An 18,509-nucleotide genomic window follows, 5' to 3' on the forward strand; every position below is an offset into this window, starting at 1 on the left:
CTATAAACTCATCATAAATTGAAAAATATCACAAGTTGAAATGCATTTAATGTAGCTTATTAAACACTGCAGAGAATAGGTTGTTTAGCCTATAAGTCACATGGCTGACAGGGAGCTACAGCTCGCTGTCACCATCTACTATCATAAGAGTATCTTTTCCATATTCTGCACCCAAGAAAAATCAAAATGCAAAATTTGAAGTATGGTTTCCATTGAATATAAATTGTAAAGTCAAAAAAATCATAATCTGAACTAAGTCATGGACTATCTGAGAAAGGGAGACTTGGTGGGGTAAGGTCTTTTTGTAGACCTCTGGTGCTGTCTCTAGGCTCTAGAGCTGTCTTTAGTAAAGGAAAATTCATATTCTGCCTAAAGGCAGAAACGGGGAGGGAAGAGAGACAGCTAAATGCAGCAGAGAAGGCTTTAGGAAGAGACAAACCTGGATCCAAACCTTTGACCCCCAACTTAGCAGCTAAGTGATTTTGAGCAAGTTACCTAATGTCTTTGAAACTTGGTTTTATTACTTACGAACTGGACAAATGTTTTTAAATGTCTGAAATACCATGCACAATGTTTGATTGTGTGTTGGGTATTCAGAAAGGGTAGTTATTATTATTCTTAGTTTTTTCTCTATGACCTTTTTCAACTTTGCTAATGCGATTATACCAGAACCAAGGTGAACAGCAGCCCTTTAAGTTTAGCAGGGAGTAATGTGAAGGCTTTTTCCTGGAGGCTTGAAGGACCTTGCTTATAATGTAAATATCTTTTGCCATGTTTGCAAATATTTAGAGTCCATGGGCACTTATCACAGGCTAACCTAAAGCTGCGACTTTAAAGACGGTCTCTTGAGGCCTTATGGAATTGCTTTGCTAAGTGTTACAACCCCTAATGCTAAAGATCTTCTTAATTAAAATTTTCATTCTGAAAGAAAGAATGTAGGATAAGGAAAAGCCAGAGTGGGTCCCCTGACTGTTAAAATTATCCAGAGCATAAAATAATAACCTCAAGGTCAAGGACTATTTAACCGAGCTTAGTAGAGATATTTTCAGGCTCTCAAAATCTGAAAATCAAAACCATTAGATTAAATATAATTCTGGGCATAGTGTTCAGTTCAGGTCAGTTCAACCGATTTAGCCCTCTTTTCCCTGCTGAACACCTATAATTTGTAGCATATACTTAAATGTTCCTTTTTTTGGCATCTTCAACTCTACAACTAATGGGAGAATAAATTATATGATAATTCGTCGCTTCGGTCTGCAAATATTACCACCTTTTATTTTCAAGGTCTTTCATCAGACCCTGGACTTTCCGAGTTTTATCTTTGTTATCTTAAATGTCAAGTGTCTCTACTTCTTAGGAATACCGACAGCCCTACCAGGTGAGTTGATAAATTTTCAAATGTATTTCTGGTTATCTTTCCTTTGCTTCCATCTCACAACTCCACACCCACTTAGGGAATTCACACATCTTTGCTCTTCAAGGAATCTTACAAACTACCTAATCCCCAACACCATCCAAGCACATATAATGTACCAGGACTGTCATTCTTCCCTTTCAAAAGCCTAACAGTAAGAACTAGCTGAAAGTAATGACAGGGTCATGCAGCTCACTGTTATGTGGATTCTGATACCTTACAGGTCACCTCAAATTAGTCTCTACTGATTAATTCATTTTGTGGTGGTTTTTAGTCAATTTCCCCTCAAAAAACATATTTGTGCAGACATTTGATCCTTCTGTTGGTTCTTACACCTTGTGCTGTTTTGCACAAAAATTGTAACTAATACTCACTCTGGGCATTGCTCTCAGAACTTTATATGTATTAACTACTTAATTCTAATAAAATCCTATAAAGAAAGTACTATTATTATCCCACTTTACAGATGGATAATTGAAGAACAGAAATTAAATAATTGGCTTAATACAAACTAGTCATGAAGTGAAACTGAGTTGGTCTGGTTCCATAAACTATGTTTGGGTTTTCAGCTTTGGCATTACTGACATTTTGGGCCAGATAATTCTCAGCCATTGGGGGTTGTATTGTGCACAGTAGGATGGTTAGATGCATCCATGGCCTACACTTACTAGACACCAGTAGCAACACATCACCCTGCTACTTTACCCACATTGTGACAACCAAAAATATTATCCCTTGGCACACTCCCATTGCTACTCATTGACCTTCACAACACTACATCCTATTATTACTGCATTTAGACAAGCAAAGGATAATGATATTTACAACTATAGAAGAAAAGTTAAAGAGCGGTTACCCCAAAATTTGAGTCTAATATCATTAATGATTAATACCATTAATGGAATAGATCCTCATGCAAAATGTAATTAATTTTGATCCTATGTCTACTGTCCTCTCCATTTTCCCTCTTCTCCTCTTAAATTGGAAAACTGCTTATGTAAGGTCACAACCTGTTGAGCTGGATATTTTGCTCCTTTAAGTCTGCAATTGAGGAATTTAAGGAGGTGTGTGGTTTCTTAGGTAGTAACTGAGGCTGATCTCAAAAACCATGCCACGAAGCACCACAAGATCCTTCAATGACTTTGAAGATGTGAGAGGTAAGTACAAACAGAGTTTCATTACATTTTAGAAGGGAAACTTTTAGCAGGCTATTGCTGCCTGATTTCCTAAATAGTGGGTTAAAAGTTGTGTGGCTCATGGGACTCTAAAGGTTTACATGCTTATATGGTGCTACCCAAGTTCTGCCTGGGTATTGTATACAAGAAAGTACTTAATATTTTTCCCAGCTCTTTGATAATTCCCTGGACTAAAAAGGTTGGTTTGAAAACAAGGGAAACATTTTCTCACCTTCTCAAATCTCATACCCAAGAGGAAGCCTCTAGTAATCTAGCTGACAGAGTGAAAATGCCTTCTGGCCAATGTGTGGTGAGTAGGGAGGAAATCACACCTGATCAATAAACAATGGTAGAGTTGTTTTCATGAAGCATGTTTTCCATGGACTCAAACCAAGTATATCAAACCATGCATAAACCACCAGCCATCATGATGTCTTTCAGAAACCAGACTATGCTCAACAGAAATAAGAATATCTAACTCTGTGTCAACAGGTTCTTGGAGATTCTTATACTGTTGAAATTTTTTCCTTGTGGTAATGACTTTGTATAATATTGTTGTAATATACATTATTAAGTATTTTTAATGTGCTTGGAGTTGTGATGCCTGTTCTCCCCCACCCACAACTTCTCTGGCAGCTCCTGCAGTGAAAATTTCAGTAAGGCAGAAATTGAGAGGTCTTGGGTTCTGCCTGCTAAATGATTCTCAATAAGAATCAGACACCTCAAAGATACAGTGATGAGAATGGATAATTAACTGTAAGGTCTCCTACAACCAGACAGTACTGTGATCCTTTAAATGTATTTTTTAGCTAATATTTATTGGACTTTTATGTGCCATCGGTTGTTGTAAACACTGAACAAGTGTTATCACACTTAAATTTCATAACCCCTGTGAAGTACTAGATGACCAGTAAAGATGAGGGGTAATTACGCAGTGCGGGGCGCTGTATCACCAAGATGAATTCTACATTTCAGGTGGGTGGAGAATCATCTAGACAGCACAAAGTCATGTGCCAGAGCCAACTCACCGAGTCTCCTTAGCACCCACCACGGAGCCTGGCACACAAAATTAATAAATACTGATCAAATATGTAAATGAAAAAACAAAATTTAGTATCCTTCCTATAAACCATATGAAGAAGAATGGGAGCTATAGTTTGCTAGTTCAGAAATCACTGAAAACCCATATTCTGAGTTAAAAAAAAAAATTAAGGCCTTATTCTTATCAGAGTTACTGATGTGTCAAGATTACCCTTCACCTGCTTTTCAAAAATAAATGCATTCACATGATGGAAGAATTTCAAAAATAAAATATTCACTGTGGCATTTCACTGATATTTCTGGAATGCATGAAAGTTTCATTTTCTAATCCTGGTTCATATAATCACGGAAAATATTTTTGAGAGATTCTATTTAACTGCAATTTGATTTTGCAACTTTTCACAAAAAGATAAAATTTTTGGTAACTATCTCAGAAATCATGCTTTTGTCAGATGAAATAATATTTTCTGATAATTTTGTCAAACATCAAGAAGGAAAACCTAAATGAAAGACTGGAATAAAAAACAGGTCCTGATGGGAAATGGGTACTGTTGGGAGGGGGGAGGGTAAAGCAGGGAGAATAAGATCAATGTACTTTATATACATGTATAAAAATAGAACAATGAAACTTGTTGAGATTATTTGAAGTAGGGGACAGAGGGGTGATGGAGAATGATGGAAGGGATGAGACTACCAAGGTACATTGTAAACATATATGGAAATGTGACAATGAAATCTCCCTGCACAATTAATATGTGCTAATAAAAATGTTTTTTAAAAACAAGGAAAACCTTTTGATAATAGCATTAGATTCTATAACCAAATGATCAAAGATATAAAAGAAATTGAGATTCAAAACTGACCAATTTGACCTTTGTTGGGGGGGGAAACACCTCAATTGTATTCTTCAACTGAATGCTTCAGCTTTGCCTGGCTGCCTCGTCAAAGATTAAATTCTTCATTAGACATTTTTCCATAGGTTCCAAAGGATAGTGTAAATTAACCTTTAAACCCTAAACTAGGGGTTTTTTTAACATAAAAAATGTTCAATAAAGGATTTTGACCAATAAACTATTTGGTTTCAAGCTAAGAAAGACCTACAGTAGTTATTTTCTTCTCATACATTTATTTGATCATCTATTCCGTCAACAAATATTTATTGGCTGCTTTCTATATTTCAGTGTGATAATGAACAAAACATAGTGCCTAGTGTTGACATGACAGAAAAGATCAGTAAGGACAGATCCAGCCACTGTACTCAGTGGTAAGTACTTTAACCTGTACTGATACCTCACCCAGTCTCCAGAAGTCTGAGAAAATTTCCTGGTGGAATTGCACCCATGGTGAAATATGAAAGACCAGTACAAGTAAGCCAGGGGAAAATGGCAGAGTGGGGAATAGGAGAGATCCAGGTGGAGTTGTTTCAGATGGAGGAAGCAAAATTGGCAGATGGAGCATGATGCATTCCAGAAACTACATGCTCCCAGGACAAGCAGAGTTTTGTTCCCATGGCCATATTCTATTTACAACTTCTTTTGACATAGGATACTTAAAATAACTTCTGTGAGCTTATATCATATTTGGACATAATTTTTTTCCCACAGCTCTCAAATTTGGTACCACATTATTTTATTTTTACCTTTTTTTCGCTTTTTACCTGGTAAGTCTCTGTAGTCTGCCTCCTTCAAAATTTGTGGCTGCCTCTGACTGTGTCATTATCACCATTTCAGGGCCAATGAGATAAATAGGAGGGTTGGTGTCGAACCTGTGGGTGCTTAAAGTTCAACACCCAGCTGCCTGCATTTCTCTAGTCCACAGAATTCCACAGTTCTCCTATTAGGAAGAAAAAGATTACAAGATTATTTTCAGGATGATTCTTCCAGCCTACCATATATAGTAAGAGGAAACAGTTAAATGTGACTTTAATTTTTGGTATTCAGACCAGACTCCCCACTAGGACATCTGCCTGATGGAAGAGAGCATGGGTCTCAACCATGTAGGTGAGATCAAGGAGTATATTATTACAGCTGAGAGCTTCAGGATCTAATATCCCTTTTAGCCTCCCTTTACAAATAGCAACCAGTGTTTGAATAAGTGCACAAAACAGTTGCTCAAGTTAGAAAGCCAGCATCATGGGGGCTCAGGAAGCCTGTACTCCATAGTAGAGCAGAGAGTCAAATAGATTCAGGAAGTACTTCTAATTCTGTCATCTGTTAGCCTTGATTTTTAACCACACAGGGAAAAGAAAGGAAACATACTTGTCAGAATCCTGGCATTTTTCAACACTCAGCTGCTTCAAGAAGTCTTCCTGGCAAGCATGTAGTCAGAACGGTTGTTGATGATACTATAGTAGAAATTTCTTGGGCATCAGAAGAAAAACAAGTGCCCTTAAAAACAATTACCTTTTTAATGGTTAGGGTAGACCTGCTAAGGGAAAATCCAAGATCTCCATGGATCTTTTGATCTTGTAAATTAGTAATGAGTATTTCATTTAGGTAATCATTTTGAGATTTGAGTTCCCAAAGCAGGGCTAAGGGTGGAGTTCGAATTATAGTGGAGAGCTATGAAGACAGGAGAATGGCATAGCTGGGAGAGAAAATTAAAACCTAGAACATAAGTAGGAACTATGAACCAGAAATGAGGCCATGATAAATAAATCCCCCCAGAAATTTGCATAATCTTATATCATGATTCTGATTTTTCTCAATTCTAGAACGGGGTATAGAGAAGGCAATCTTTACATACCTGTTAGGAGCAGATGTCTCAGGTCATTGTCACTTAGGCGATATATTGCTCTGCTGAGGTGATTTGAAAGATTCAACAAGAAATGTTCTAACCAAAATATCTAGTATCTCTCCCTCAATCTGTGCCAGAGTTTGAAATCAACACTATCCTCATTCATTTAGGATAAAGCATGAAAGATGTTCTGTTGAAAAGTACCCATACTCTCACATGGCTATTATCAAAAAAACAGAAAATAAGAAAAGTTGGCAAAGACATAAAGAAGCTATAATTCTTCTGCACTGTTTGTGGGGCTGTAAACCAGCGGAATGGCTATGAAAAATGGTGTAGCGACTCCACAAAAATTTAGAACTGGAACTACTATAAAATTCAGCAATCCCATGTCTAGGTATATATTCAAAAGAATTGAAAGCAGGGTCTCAAAGAGATACAGTATTCTAACATCCATGTTTATTGAAGCACTATTCACAACAGCAAGAAGCAGAAGCAACCTAAATGCCCATAACTGGATGAATGGATCAACACAATGTGTATCACTATACTATGCACTACTATGCCCTAAAAAAAAAAAGGAAATTCTGCCATATGCTATGACATGGACAAATGTTGAACATACTATGCTAAGTAAAATAAGTCAATCAAAAAGAGTAAATCTATATCCCAATTATATAAGCCATCTAAAGTAGTCAATTCACAGATATGAAAAACTGAATGGTAGAAACCAGGGGTTAGGGAGAGGAAGAAATGGAGTTATTGTTTAATGAGTGTAGAGTTGCAGTTCTGCAAGATGAGAAAGTTTTATAAATCTGTTTCACAACAATGAGAACATATTAACACATTGAGCTTAAAAATTCATATGCTTATCATAATAAAAATGTGACCATATTCTGCATAACAGGAAATTTTAAATCAGCCTCCTTTATACTTTATTATGAATACATTTGTCAGATCAGCTTCTTTTCTCTAAAGGACAGATGTATCAGTTTTGATAAAGAAGGCAAAGTGAGATTCAAGTCAAGGGGCTATTAGGAAAGGCAGGCTCGGGGCATGTCTCTGCAGAGGCTTCCAGGAAGAGGACAAGGCCTAGAAGCTAGGTAGCACATGTGGGCATGAGGGGGGCTGCTGAAAAGACAGGAAGCATGCAAGAAGAGAAAGAGGCAACGCAAAGACATGAGAAAATGCACTAAAAGAATTTTATTCTTTGTGTTTTCCCTAAAGCTGCTATCCTTGAGTGACCTCAATAACTTACAGGCAGGGAGAACTTGCCTCTGCAAAGGCTGCTCTGAGCGACACTAAGAATAACATGATTTGAAGGGCACTTCTGGCAAGCGTACCACAGCTGAGTTTCCAGAACCACAGGGGCAGACTTCAAACTTTCTCCATGAGCTGTGAACGCACCCTGCTGAACTTTGCAGACCCAGCTGGTGTTTATTTTAGGCATGTTCCTCTTTCCATGACTGACTGGGAACTATGAAGTGTGGGAGGAGAACTGGGTCCAGGAGCCAAAGCAAAGTCTCCATTTTCAGGAAAACATGACAGCTGCGGGGAGAAGTCATGGTTTGGCTTTAGTCTTCAATGTTCCTACCTCCCTAATAAGGGAGGCAAAATCTGTTGGCCTTAGGCAAGAAAATGGGCATGGACTTGGGGCTTAGGAAGATTTAAGAACACATCAATCCCAAGTGGCTTTAGCTAATGTACCAGGAACCTGTGCTGATGAAGTGCTACCTACTGTTACCCCAAATGCTGGCTCATGTAGGGAGATTTTTCTCTGATGGCCTTGCCCTGACCAGTAACCCATGTATGGACAGGACTCCATGCCCAGGTCTGCTCATCTTGTCCTTTGCTGCTGGCCTTGCCCACACTGCAGCATGGAGAGTCTTAACTAGCATGAGCGCAATTGTCCTCAGAAGACACCTGGCAGAGAAGCTCAGTCTAGGCAGAAAGGAAGAAAAAAGGTTTTCTGAGAGATTGTACTTAGAAAATACAGTGGCACCTACTGTAGGGCAAAACCCTCCAGCCATTCTTTCGGGTGTGCAAAAAATTATGCCTTACTTATTTTTATTTTCGTTAAATCAATATAATTCTGATTCCAAGCCCATTCCTACAGGACTATAAAGAAGTTAGACTTTATAGTCCTGGGGCTCCCCTTGCAAGAAATAAATCCCCTCAGGTTTCTAGATGGGTCCACACTGCCCATGCCACGAACCAATCACTGGTGCTTCTTTGCCAAGGATAGATGAGGAACACAGGCAGTAAAAACTGAGCCTTCTAAGGGTACTCTTCCTGTCAACACTTCCCTCTGGAGGACTTCTCACATTTTGAATAGGGGACAAGTTCTAATGACAGGATCTCTCCTTTCCAGTCACCAAAAACCTTTTCTTCTTTTTCTTCTGAACTTACTCCTTCTCAGAAGCCCTGTCCTCTGCAGTATCCTCAGAACACCCTTCAACCGTTTAGGACATAAGGACAGAGCCTTGAATTTCATTCATACATTTTCTGCTTTCAACTCTGGTAAGTCCCTGAGATAAAGAATAGCACAACTTGGCCAGGAGCTCCATTTTAAATAAAGCACAAGAAGGTTCAGTGCTGTGCATAGTGTATTGCAAGTAAAACCCAGACAAGAAACCCAGTCTGCCAATGGTAAGCAAATGTTCTTTCCACAACACCACAAAATGGCAAGTCAGACAGCATGCAGCAAATGCTGGCTTTGCATTCAGCAGGCAAGAAACTGAAGGCTCACTTGTGTTTTATTAGCAACAATAGGGAAACTGAATAAAACCAGTTAGTGGCAGGCAGGGAGCCAGCACTGACTCGATTAGATCTTCATTCTTGTGGTTTCTGGAGGGTGCCATCCGGGCAGAGCCTGAATCTGGAGAAGTAGAGTTGCCAAGGTGGCCAGCACCTGTGTTTGCCTGTTTCCACTGCCCCATTCAAGCAAACAAGCAGAGACAGGAGGAAGGCAGGAAAGAAGACCTACCTAAACCTGGCATCAAGTGGCTAAGTTTTACTGAGCACATGTATTCCTCATCCTCCTCTGGCCCCAGTCAGAAGCTCTTTGAACTAGATGTTCTATTTAGAGACAAAAGCTAAGCAATGGGTTGCCTTCTTATTTCCTGGAGGTTGACTTCATATGGTTGAGGCTGTTAGGGATTAGGTAACAGGGCTGTTGGTAGCTACATCAGGAAGATGGACTTTTTTTCCTTTGATTCCCTCTTAATTCCTCACATCCCTCAGGACAGCTTGACCACCTTGTGCCCACCACCACTATGCTTCCCAGCTAGCTACCTTTCCCAGAATGCTACCAAGGCCTGAGCCATGCACATCCAATCTCTAGCACAAAACCAATACCATCCTCCTCAAACTGCCACTTTCTGCATGTCATACTGTCAAGAATGAGTAGCAGTGAGGAACGGGCTCACACAAATAATGTGTTCTGAAAGAAGTGCTTCAGTGCAATGTAAAAACGTGACTATGAACTTCAGAATTTTTGTCAGCTTCATTCATTAACATGATTTGATAGAAAATTATCCAATTAAACAAAATAGGCCAGTAATAACAATATGGTTTAAAATGAGCCTCAAGAGTAGTAATGTTTGTCAGTTTGAAACATAGCATATTATTTTGGTATTGTTTAAAGTCTCAGATATAACAACAGTGATGAAAAATATTTTCTTAGAAGGGACTGTGATTTCATTTTTAGTTTAACCCTAGCTTATTTGCGTTCTGAAAACAAATAATATATTAAGATCTAAAAGAGATAAGGCAGTGATACTAGTAAAAGAAGGTTGGTTCATTGATAGATAAAATGCCCGTCAAAGTAGCATCCCTTAGGTAAAGAACATAGTCTAATGCAAAATTTTTCAAATTTCATGTCATGCAGAGTCAGTTTAGTAAGTTTTAGCCAAACCTTTGTTTCTAATGATATAAAATGGGAAAGAATGGAATGAACCACTTTAGAGAGAGTAAGGTTACTGTGCACACAGATACAATGCATATGAGTATAAAATGCAACAACCACTGCAGATTGTGGTCTAAAATGTTTGAAAACTACAGGGCTGGTCTTAAGTTCTCTTTAAGCACAGAATTTTTTTTTTTTATTATTCATATGTGCATACAAGGCTTGGGTCATTTCTCCCCCCTGCCCCCACCCCCTCCCTTACCACCCACTCCGCCCCCTCCTTCTCCCCCCCACCCCCTCAATACCCAGCAGAAACTATTTTGCCCTTATTTCTAATTTTGTTGTAGAGAGAGTATAAGCCATAATAGGAAGGAACAAGGGTTTTTGCTGGTTGAGATAAGGATAGCTATACAGGGACTTGACTCACATTAATTTCCTGTGTGTGTGTGTTACCTTCTAGGTTAATTCTTTTTGATCTCACCTTTTCTCTAGTTCCTGGTCCCCTTTTCCTATTGGCCTCAGTTGCTTTAAGGTATCTGCTTTAGTTTCTCTGCGTTAAGGGCAACAAATGCTAACTAATTTTTTAGGTGTCTTACCTATCCTCACCCCTCCCTTGTGTGCTCTCGCTTTTATCATGTGCTCAAAGTCCAATCCCATTGTGTGTTTGCCCTTGATCTAATGTCCACATATGAGGGAGAACATACGATTTTTGGTCTTTTGGGCCAGGCTAACCTCACTCAGAATGATGTTCTCCAATTCCATCCATTTACCAGCGAATGATAACATTTCGTTCTTCTTCATGGCTGCATAAAATTCCATTGTGTATAGATACCACATTTTCTTAATCCATTCGTCAGTGGTGGGGCATCTTGGCTGTTTCCATAACTTGGCTATTGTGAATAGTGCTGCAATAAACATGGGTGTGCAGGTGCCTCTGTAAGCACAGAATTTTTTATGTGGAAGCTTAACATGTAAAATAGACCAAAGCAAATCTGTCCTCTCCGAGGGCATTGTGAAGGAAACAGGATTCAGCCCTGCCTGTTCACTACAACCTTTCTTCATTTGAGCAGCAGAGTTTGAAAGTCAAAGGTTAGAACCAAACTGATTATGATTAGTTCCCATGGCATTAAATTGATTCGTAGTATTGCAGTTTGAGGGATTTAATAATACCACCATCTGTCCTACCCAAATTCTGAACTAATCAAAAGAGATAAGGGAGTCCAGCAGATGAGAATTAAGAATCAACAAAATAGCTTAGATGTGTGACATCTGTGAACTGCAGAATTAAACAGCAGTCATGGTAACAATGGAAACTAGAATGGCCCCAACACCAGCCACACTTAGAGACAGAGGCAGAGGCAACAGACCCAACACAAAGCAGAGAGGAGGGGTAGGCTAAGCTACATGTGACCAGTCCAGAGAAGCCAGGAGTGTTGTATTAATGGCTGTCCCTCTATATGGAACCATGAAGCAGATGGGAATGAGTTTCCTTTCCGTAATTCTCTGCAAAATAGTGTAAATTTTCCTTCATAGCACTCACTATGGTTGGAATGAATGTCTGCTTCCATTAATGGAATATAAACTTCTTGAAGGCAGAGACTGTTCTATACACAGCTATGTTACTACCATCCAGCATGGATGAAATGCTCAACAAATCATTCTGTGTGAAGATTAATGTATAAATGCTGTTGAAATAATAGTCAGAACACCTCGAACCCCTTCCCATATCACTTGAGAACTGAATCACTTTCATCCAATGTCAAGGAAGGCCCACTTCTGAGGGTATTTGAGGGTGTTTGCCTTTGCCAAACCTTGGTATGCAAAGAAAAAACTTGGCTTCCTCAAGGAAGAAGAGCAGTGAAGATGTTGGAAATCCACCCCCATTTGAAAGAACAATAAGAACAAAGCTTCCCTCTTCTGGAAAGTCCCCAAAGATGCCAGTCTGATTCTTGGAAGAGACCTTTCTCTCCTGTGGGTCTCAGACAAACTCTCCTCTGTGAATAAACTTAAATCATGTTCTTCTGTGAGAAAATATTTTTGACATATTAAGCCTGCCTTTTAACATGGCTTGTGTCTTCCAAATTTGTAGGGGGTGAAGTTATTATAATGAATAAATACATAAGGTAAAAAAATTTCAGTAACAGGAATTGTGTCCATAGGTCACATACCATAGGTCCATGCTTTTAGGAGGCAACAGGTCCCCAACCACTGAAGACAGATCTCATGAACAGCAGCATGAGAGGTCAAAGGAGAATACATACGGACACTAAGAACAGCTCCTGTCAAAAATCTTTCTTTTAATCATCCCATATCCTAACTCCTTAGGATGAGTCCATAGGGAAGGCTGTACAAACCGTTACTTGGATTTGAATATATTTTGAGTGGAAAAACCTGTTTGACTTTTACAGCTTCTCCTTTTTGGACTGATAGCCTATCAATAATGGTTATTATTGCTTTAAACAGAAATTAATCTTACCCTCTCTAAAAAAAAGAAAAAGCAGTGCTTCAATAACAACAGCAGCTGCAATTATTTCTAACATAAGGTCACTAGACTGAATAGTAAACTCAACACTGAAGACAGAAGTTACCTTAAAGGGTGGAGCGTACAGTGCAAAAGGACCATAACAGAGGAGGTGAACTTGTTCCAAGTGTGCTGCATGCATCTATGGAAATACTGAAATAAATGTACCCTTCCCCATTAATGTGTGCTGAAAAAAGACAAAAGAAAAAGGTTTAGATACTCAGGAGATATCCAAGTTAATTGTAACATTGTCTTCCTCCCTCCCTCTCTCCCTTCCTTCTTTCCTTCCTTCCTTTTTTAATGTTTGTATTTTTTTTAGACAAACTCTAACTATGTAGCTCAGGTTAGCTTTGATCCTCCTGCCTCCACTTCCCAAGTACTGGAATTACGGATGTGTACCAACACATCTAGCATTACATTGCTTTTCATAAATTAGGTGGTTACATGGATTTTTGTTTTATTTTTATTCTTTACCTTTACACTTACTGAATTATTATCACTATTTTTAATTCTACTTTCAAATAAAGCAATAGGCTCAAAACAGATAAGAAAGAAAGACAAGCCTAGTCTATGAATCCATATCTCATTGACAAATGCTAGCTGTTCACTTATTTCTGAAACACCTCAAGTGCCTGTTATGTTCAAGTCACCATGATAGGTTTTGATAGTACAAAGCTAGATAACACACATCCTTCTTTTCAAACACCTATGAATATATACCTATAAATACCTATCTATGAACCAATCTGATAAAATTAAGAACACAAAATTAATTCAGCATAGCAAGATTTGAGCCCTCTACCCTACATACTTGACCTGAGGAATTTTGCACAGACACAGAAAAGGTCAGATCTAAATCATAAAGCTGACAGCATAGCTCTAAAAGTCTCTGAAGCAGAACATCCAATATTCTAGGTATGTCTGGGGCTACAGGGCACCCCGCTATGCCATGTTCTCTCTTTTTGACAAATGACAAACTAAATTCAGAATTCCGAGAAATAACACTACAGCTTAAAAAAAAAAAGTTCCACCAGAAAATACTGGCCAGCTCATTGAGAAAACTTTCTATTTTGAAATCATCTTTTAAAATATACACCCATTGCCCATAGCCTTGAGAAAATCACATATAGTCATTTGAAAATATGAGCGTTTTTAGCAGGTACATGCCAGCTCAACTCTATTAATCTGGAAAGTCATTTCCTTGTCTTTGAACTAATTTGATTTGGTTTGCTTAAGGGCCTCGATTCCTTTCTTCCACCTTCATTTTAAAGCTGCTGTGAAATTTAGCCCTCGGCCCACACAGAGGCTCCAAACCATTTTACCTCCTTCCTTGCCAAACAAGTCATTCGTATTTGGCAATTATTCTATAACTTTGAAGCAAAGAAATGTTAGATGATTGTATTATAAAGAGGTAAGAAAGATGTCTAATGTACTAAACATTTTTTAGAAAGAACCGGAAATGAATGAATGTTATGAGTCTGTTAGCAAAACGATCACTATATTCAAGTAAGAGCTGGCTAACAAAGATGCAGCTTGAGAGGACCAGGAAGGCAAAGAGAAAGAACATGGGATTTAGCATCAGAGATTCTTCTTTTAAATTGTGTGTTTTTTATTTGTTAGTCATGTGACCTTTAAAATAGGGGAACAAAAATCAGATCCTTGAGAATTAAGTCATGTAAGGAAAGCCCCTGAGCCACTAGAAGATAGTACATGCTTAATAGCACAAATCTTAGATTTTTCATGATAGGACACTCATGTAGAGGCAATGCTGAAGTACCATTGATAAATGTAAAACTGAAGGAAAAGAGATTATTTTCTGCCATCCAATTCCTGTAGCTGAATTTTAAGATGCTCAAAGTCAATTTTATCATCTCAACATCTAAGATGCACACACTGAGTGGCTTCAACTGTACAATACCATATGGCAGTGATTTTTCAATTTTTGTGCATTTGAACACATAAATGACCTAGGAGTTTGTGAAAAATACAAGGTACTGATTCTTCCTCTGGTTTCACAGCCTGGTGTGTGGGTTAGTAATCCATATCCTAAATGAGGCTCCAAATCATTCTGGTGGACATGGCTCTCAACCATATTTCCATTAATTTAACCTCAAGCAAAATGTATTTATGTACTTATGAGGAGTTTTTAAAGGAATGACTCAGATGAGCCATCATCTTCCACACTAAAAACCATCAGCAGGACTTCCAGAAATCTGTTCTTCTATAAAATCAGTAAGAATACAGGCAAATCTCACCAAAATCAGCTTTTCTCATAACTATGAAAATTAGCTAAAGGCTTACAACAATCTAAAAAGCATTCATTCACTACAAATGGCCAATTAAAAAAATACAAATGGCTGAATCGATGTAAGAATAGCAAGCTGTTTGAAGCTTTTTGAGTTTTGGTTTTTATAGTGCTTGGAATCGAACCAGGAATCTTAGGGACGTTCAGCAAGTGTTCTACCACTGAGCTACACCCTCAGCCCGGTTTGGAGCTTTAACTTTCCCTATTCCCTACTTTCTTCACAGCTCTATAATAACCTTGAAAACCAATAGTCTCAAAATAATGGTAGCCATGAAAAACAGCTGCAACTAGTATTAAACAGTAGGCTAACAAGAAAATGGAAGATCTTATCAGTGCTACAAGCCCATGAGAACTAACGGACATCTGCAGAGCACTCCACCCAATGACGGCAGGATACATGCTACTCTGAGGAGCACATGGAACACTCTCCAGGATAGAGCAAATGTTGGTCCGTAGGATAAGTCCTATATGTTTCAAAAAGTTTACTAAAATCACCCAAAGCCTGTTCTCAGAGCACGGGGAATGAAGTTGGAAATAAGTAATAGAGCCAAGTGTGGTGGTGTCAGTCTATTATCTTGGGGGAATTATGAGTTTCAGATCAACCTGGAAGAAAAAAAAAGAACAGTAATGGTAATAGAAGGAAATTTGAGAAATATACAAATATGTAAAAATGCAGCAACCCACTTCTAAGTAATCTATAAAGAAAAAGTCTAAGAGAAATGAGAGAATACTTTGAGATGAATGAAAATGAGAGGATCACCTATCAAAGCTTGTGGGATGTATACAAAGCAGTGCTAACAGAAAAATTTATACTTAGAAATGTCTATTTTCAAAGAAAGAAGGATATCAAATGAACCTAATCATCTACTTTAAGAGACTAGAAGAAATGAAAAAACTAAATCCAAATCAAGTAGAAGGAATGAAATAATAGATGAGAGTAGAAATAAATTATATAGGAAGTAGAAAAACAGAGAATATCATTGGAAATAAAAGTTGTTCTTTGTTTTTATGATTTTTCGCCTCAGTTATTTTTGAGATGGGGTCTCCCATTTATGCTTTGGTGGGACTGGACCCCAATCCTCCCCATCTCCACCTCCCAAGCTGCTAGGATTATAGGCATAAGCCACAACATCCAGGCTAAAAGTTTGTTCTTTGAAAGCATCAATAAAAATGGCAAATATTTATTAGACTGATGAAGAAAAAAACCTTAAAGGTTCAGATAGCTTCATTAGTAAATTCTACCAAACATTTAAAAACAGAAATAACACCAATCCTTCATAAACTCTTTTAAAAAACAGAAGAGGAAGGAATAGTTCCCAGTTTATTCTATGAGGCCTGTGTTACCCGGATACCAAAACTAGACACAGTCATCATAACCAGTAAGTATCCTTTATGAATGTGGAATTGAAAATCTTTAAGAAAATGCAAGCAAACTGAATCCAGAAACATATAAAAGAAATCATACACCATGATCAAGTGAGATTTGCTTCAGGAAGACAGGTGTGTTCACTATAGGAAAGATTAATCAATACAATATGCTATATTAACAGAATAAGAGCTAGAAACCACATGATCATATAAAAAGATACAAACAAAGCATCTAATATAAAAACACTGAATATATTAGGACTAGAAGGGAGATTCATTAGTATGATAAAGAACAACTATGAGAAAACCATAGATAGTATCATACCTAATGTGAAATACTTAAAACATTCTCAGTGTGGATGAAATTCTCCCTGCTTCTATTGAACCCTGTATTGAAGCTTCCAGCCATGGCAACCAGAAAGGGGAAAAAAGGGCATCCAGATGGAAAGAAAAGAATTATACTATCCCTACTCACAGATAATATGGTCTTATATATGAAAAGTCCTGAGGAATTCATGTAAGCACACAAAAATCTATTAGCAAGCTTACCAAGACTGCAGAATATAAAATTAATATGCAAAAGCAATTGTATTTCTATACACTAGTAATGAACAACATAAAAATGAAATTAAGAAAAAAATCTACTTTGTCTAGTTGATAAAATGCTTGGGAACCCATTTTATCAAGGAGATTCACTGAAAACTCTAAGACGTCACTGAAAGAAGTTAAAGACATGGAAAGGCATTCACGTTCATGGGTTGGAAAACTTTCTATTTGAAAGTTACATGGTAACATTCCCCAACCTTCTCTATAGAGTCAATGCAACCCTTATCAAAATTCCAGCTGCCATCTTACAGACATTGATTGACATGCCAATCCTAAAATGCATATGGAAACACAGGCATTCAAAAAAGCTAAAGAAATGTTGAAAAAGTGTAAATTGGAAAACTCACACTTCATAGTTATAATATTTGAACTTGTGGTTCTGTCATAGAATACACATACAGATCAGCAGACTTGAAAAATCTGTAAATAATCCAGTACATTTATAGTCAAATGATTTCAACAAGGGTTTCAAGATTATACAATGGTAGAAATAAAAGTCTTTTCAACAAATGACATTAAAACAAATTGAAATGCAGATGCAAAGATTAAATTTAAACAGTCTACTCAGACTATATACAAAAAGTTACATAAAGACCTAAATGTAAGTTCTAAAACTATAAAACTCTTGGAAGAAATCAGAAGTTTAAATCTGCATGAGCTTGAGTTCAGCAATGGTTTCTTAGATTTGAAACAAAAGCACAAGCAACAAATGAAAAATTAGATGAATGAGATGACATTAAAGTTTCAACTTTTGTACTTCAAAGGCAACCATCAAGAAAATGAAAAGAAAACCTACAGAATAATGCTAATAACACTGTTGCACTCTTTGAAATATCAAAGTTCTGTGTCTTGTAGTCCCAGGAAACACCGAGACAAGTACTCACCAAGATCCCCCAAGATGAAACTTTTAGAATACATCCAATATTTGTTTTTATTTCTCTTAGACTATGATTGGTTGAAAATGTACCTTATGTTAACTTTTTATCATCCAAGAAAGATTATTCTTACATCATTTTCACTAACACATAAAATTTTCACTTGAAAAGCACAGTATCAACTGTCCCAATTTGGGATAATTTACGCTGAAAGTATTAGCCTCTCTCCTTTTTTTTTTTTTTTTTTGCAGTTCTTGAAATTCTCTATTATATTTTTTGCTAAGTTAAGTAAGGTTCCACACATCATAATGTGCAAATCTCCAGTTAGAAAATAAATATCACCTTATTCTTTGTCATGGACTCTCTGCAATAATTACAGCATAGCACCTCTTATGACAGGAAGCAGAAAAGTCAAGCTTGACATTTGTTTTGAAAATTCAAAAATAAATGTTTGGATTCTCTATCATTTTATTCTATAGAAAAAAAATATATTTTTTAAAAATATTATCTCCTTTTTTTTTCATTTATTCATATGTGCATATAATGTTTGGGCCATTTCTCTCC

The 18,509-nt window shown here is 37.4% G+C and overlaps 1 long non-coding RNA gene across 1 annotated transcript in view; it reads right to left on the minus strand.

Moving 5' to 3' along the window:
• Positions 1-18,509, minus strand: part of LOC141425553 (uncharacterized) — a 252,486-nt gene that overhangs the window by 79,661 nt on the left and 154,316 nt on the right. The window contains exon 4 of the long non-coding RNA XR_012450526.1: positions 5,288-5,463. This is a non-coding gene — a long non-coding RNA (uncharacterized lncRNA). The remainder of the gene's footprint in view (positions 1-5,287; positions 5,464-18,509) is intronic.

Source organism: Castor canadensis, chromosome 8 (genome assembly GCF_047511655.1).
Source record: "Castor canadensis chromosome 8, mCasCan1.hap1v2, whole genome shotgun sequence".
Classification (NCBI taxonomy): Eukaryota; Metazoa; Chordata; class Mammalia; order Rodentia; family Castoridae; genus Castor; species Castor canadensis.